The sequence below is a fragment of the Symphodus melops genome (genome assembly GCF_947650265.1).
Source record: "Symphodus melops genome assembly, chromosome: 20".
Lineage (NCBI taxonomy): Eukaryota > Metazoa > Chordata > Actinopteri > Labriformes > Labridae > Symphodus > Symphodus melops.
Genome location: NC_136710.1, coordinates 1,651,032 through 1,655,317, shown reverse-complemented (window position 1 = coordinate 1,655,317; position 4,286 = coordinate 1,651,032).

The following is a 4,286-nucleotide window of genomic DNA, read 5'->3' as shown; positions in this document are numbered from 1 at the left end:
TGGCCTTCAGAATAAAATCGCGAATTCGTCGTATGTATATGGAGGTAATCTGACTCAAGGTGTAACAAAATAAAACAATCCGTTATTCATCTCGAAAAATAAATGTACAGTGTTACAGCAGCAAAGGATAGCAGAAGAAAGCGTACAGTGTAAAACTTAAATTCGATTAAAAAATATAATAATAATAATATACATTAAAAAATTGTTTTGGTTAAAACTTAATATAGCTGCACTTTTCATTTACTGTTCTTCGTGCCATTGAATTTCCCCCCGGAAAGAAATAAAAAACATGTTTTAATGAATTGTTAAAAGTCACAAGGTTGACACTTAAAATACAGCGCTTTTATTTTGAAGGCTGAAATCGAGACTCTTGACTGTTACCCTGACGGTAAGAACAAACTTCCGGACGCACCAAGCAGACAGCAGAGACGTAGCGGGGCAGACGGAGAGCTCCGTGGTGCGTCCATAGGTGCGTCAGGGACTTCAGAGAAATAACTTAGATAAAAAAAAAAAAAAAAGTTGTCCAGATGAATGTGAGAAGAAGGTCATCGAAAGGCACGTGCTGATAACCACAGGTACGTTATGTTACGTTACGCATTCTGAAGTTTTTTATTTCTAGGCTATGCTCTTGTGATATATTTTTTACACATGTTTTTTTTTCTTCGACTTTAAAAACACTCGTGCAGCAGTTTTCTCCACTTTTACATTTAGTGAATTAAAGTCATGTTGTATAAGTGATGCAGCGGAGCAGAGTTACAGTAAGGAGCCTGCAGGGAAGGGGAATATAGAACCCACCAATAGATTTCCTCCCAAAATGTTTTCATAAATGTGTCTTCTGGCATGTAGAAAGATTGATCTCCAACTCCTGTGGGACAATCCGTGAAACTTACTGGTTAAAATTAACCTTTAACCTCTGCCCTAAGTGAGGTGCCTAATATTTACAGTCTATATGGTGAGGGGTCAAAGTAGGGGGTTTCTTTGCCAGATTGCAAATATTTGTTTGCAAAAAAAAAAATACACTCCTCGGTGGAAAAACGCCCACTTTTACATACACACTTAAAGCAGCTTTATATGTTGTTGTTGTTGTTGTTGTTGTTTTTAAAATCTTTGATAAACGTTAAAAAGAAATGCCTCAGGGCTCCAGGTGTGAGTCTTCTCCAGACTCTATGGTCCCTGAAGGTGTGGATTGGCCCCCCCTGGAGAGGTACGAGGGGCGTGAGCTTTGGATGTGTTGAAGTTTCTTTGTTGTATCTGATGTCGTCTGGAGGTGATGACTGCGTGGACGAGCCTGTATTTCACTCTGATCTCTGGAGTGAACGTTGAACGACTTGTCTCCTCCGACAGATCTCGAGTGTCTCTGCAGACGGGTCATCTCTGGGGTTTTGTTCTTTATTAAATATTTCCATAACGATCTGAGAAAAACTCCTCGTTTCATTCACGTCACGCTGGAAGCAAGATTGTGCCTGATGCTCATTTAAGGAGGAGATAGGTTATGTAACGCGCTCAACCATAGGCAGAGAACAGAACTGTCTTCCTTGTAGAGGTCAAAGGTCATGCAGAGACCATTTGAAGAAGCAGCATTTTTATTGACATGTCAGACGCTTCACAACAGAACAGTTTGAGCACATCTGCTAAATACATCTTAGGAGGCTTTCTGTGTTTGAGCTCAGTGCTCACGCTTCATCAGTGTGCAGTTAGTCAGCTCATTAACATACAGAGTTCACTGATTATTCATCAGTGTCATACAGGCGGGACGCTACCTTTCCTTTTACTCTAAATTGTAGGTAAACACAGTCACAGCGTTCAGAGGAGAGGAACAAGGCTGTAAAAAGTGAAACATTGTTTTCTACTGGAGGTGGTGAGTGGACTGTCAGCTTGTTTGTTGAGGTGACTTTATGAAGTCTAGTTTCGTTTCAGACTCAATGAAAGGCGTTTCAGTGGTATTCTGTGGTCGATGAAGAGGAGGCGACGCGACGCCTGGCAGGTGACACGTGGAGAGAAACCAACCGTCTCACCCACCCTGAGTGCTATTTTAAAGCTGCTCGTCCTGCCTTCAGTTTGAGGAAGTAACGTCAAAGGAAGTGCTTCATGAGCGGCAGCTGTCTTTGCTCAGTATGTGCGTTTCCTTCAGGCGTAAAGCTTCTTGTTACAAGGGTCAAACAAAATCAACTGAGTCCCATCGGCAGTATTCGTGTTGTCACCGTTAAATTAGCCCCAGAATGGGAACAATAAACCAAGAGCTTAATCCAAAGGGTGAGTAGAGCTGTCGCAGGATCTTTGTGTTGGTGAGATCAGAAATGAAGGCCTAACAGAGCGGAGACGGAGACGGAGACGCCGCCCCCCCCCCCCCCCCCCCCCCCCCCCCGAGCGAGCTCTGCAGTCTGCAGGGTCAAAAGGCCGAGAGCCTGAGTCTGTGGTTTACTGTTCAACAAACAACTAAAGAAGAGACGGGAGTTCAGAGTGTGATGTTTCTTTATTAAAGGTATGTGAGGACTGAAGAATGAACACACACACACACACACACACACACACACACACACAAAACTGAGCAGTTTCACCCACACACAGACTCCATGAGATAAGAAGTTTCTCTCCCGTAGCTGAAGGTCGGTTTTCATGCTGCTATCCAAAACGGTTCTTTTTGGGAGGCTTTGCACATCAAGGTCACATCCAGAATGATGAGGCTGTGTTCATACTTTGTTTGTTTTTTTCATGATTAACTGTCCCGTTTTCAGAGAAGCACAAGGCTGAGTCGATCAGGGTCACTGCAGCGAGGCAGTCAGGTGTGAAGCCATCGCATTCACACACAAAGTTTAAACACCTGGCTGTGCGTCTCCTGATGTGTGGTTCCTCTTCTCTCATTGGTGCATCAAACCCCCGCATCCTTTGTCCAATCTGTAGTCACAAATGTATCGATTGATGTGTCTGATGATTAGGCTATCACAGTGTTTTTACTTTTCTTTCTTCTGTATAATTTCTTGATGCTACATTATCCAACCTGAAAACCCATTTTTTTGGGTTCCAGAGTACATAGTTACATCTCCGTATAAGCATTTACACATTGTGTTTTCAATATAATCAAAATGATGGTAAGATCTAGTATGATGTTCTGAGAAGCAGCTTTAGGGAGGAGAGTTTTTTGTTTAGTCTACTGGTGCAAAACCCTGCCAGTTACTCAAAGTGATGTCTGCAAATGTTTCAAATGTTCACTCTTTCTCTGTGCCTTGTTGCATTTGCCTTGTCTTGTGTTTTCTCTCATAATTTTTAAATATATGGAATGACTTTTTCTCCAGCAGGAAGTACCGAAGTGGACAAGTGAAGACACAACCTTCCAGAAGGCGGAGTTTACCCAACAAAAAAGCTGACGTGCAGTCCCATTCAATAACAGCTTTGTTTCTGTTTTTTTTTTTTTTGGAATCAGAGCCTCTTGTTGTGCTCATGGGCTCACAATAACCCTCTAGTTGGAGGGCTTCCAGGGAGCTTACTTCTGACTGGCCCATGGACCGACTCCTTACGGTTGTCTCAACTGAAACGTGAGCTAGCACCGACAAGATTTACAATTACCTTGTTGTTGGTAGCAAAGCTGCAACCCTAAAGGAAATGCCCCTTCCCGAACGACGACAAAGAGCAACTGCTTGACTTCAGAAGTGCATTGACACCATGTCCAATCCTCCTTACAACCCCTATGCCCCTGGGAACCAGAATTCCAATCAGGGGCAGTACAGACTCTCAAATACACAGGCACAGAGGGACTCTCAGAGAGCTTTTCTTGGACCTGCTTCTAGTTCCAGTTCTTCTGTTGCTTCAGCCGTGATTCCTCAAAACGTTGGAGAATATGAAACCAGTCGAGCCATAAGGGATGAGTATACAAATACTACTGGTATGCATATGTTGGGAGCCACAGAGGGGGAAAGGCCTCCCAGGACACCCGTGCATCAACCTTTGGACCAGGGAACTACGGTTACTAGCACACAGAGGGATGAATTTTGCTCTCCATGCATAGAGATGGTCTCCTGCCCAATGACCTCAGCCTCTGCCTCTCTGGGTCATAAACATGGAGTGGACTTTGAAAGTGACAGTAGCTCATTGAACTGGCTCTCAGCTGATGGCTCTATACTGAAGTCATCGTCTGCTCTGTCAAACTATGCAAGTATTGCTGATGGTAGGTCAAATAACCCTGATGAAGAAGAACATAATATGCAGACACTTCCAGGGTTGGGTGATTGTGACCTTTTAACCTCAGACAAACCTGCAGCTGCCGCAGAACCAAGGAAACCTGATGCTGC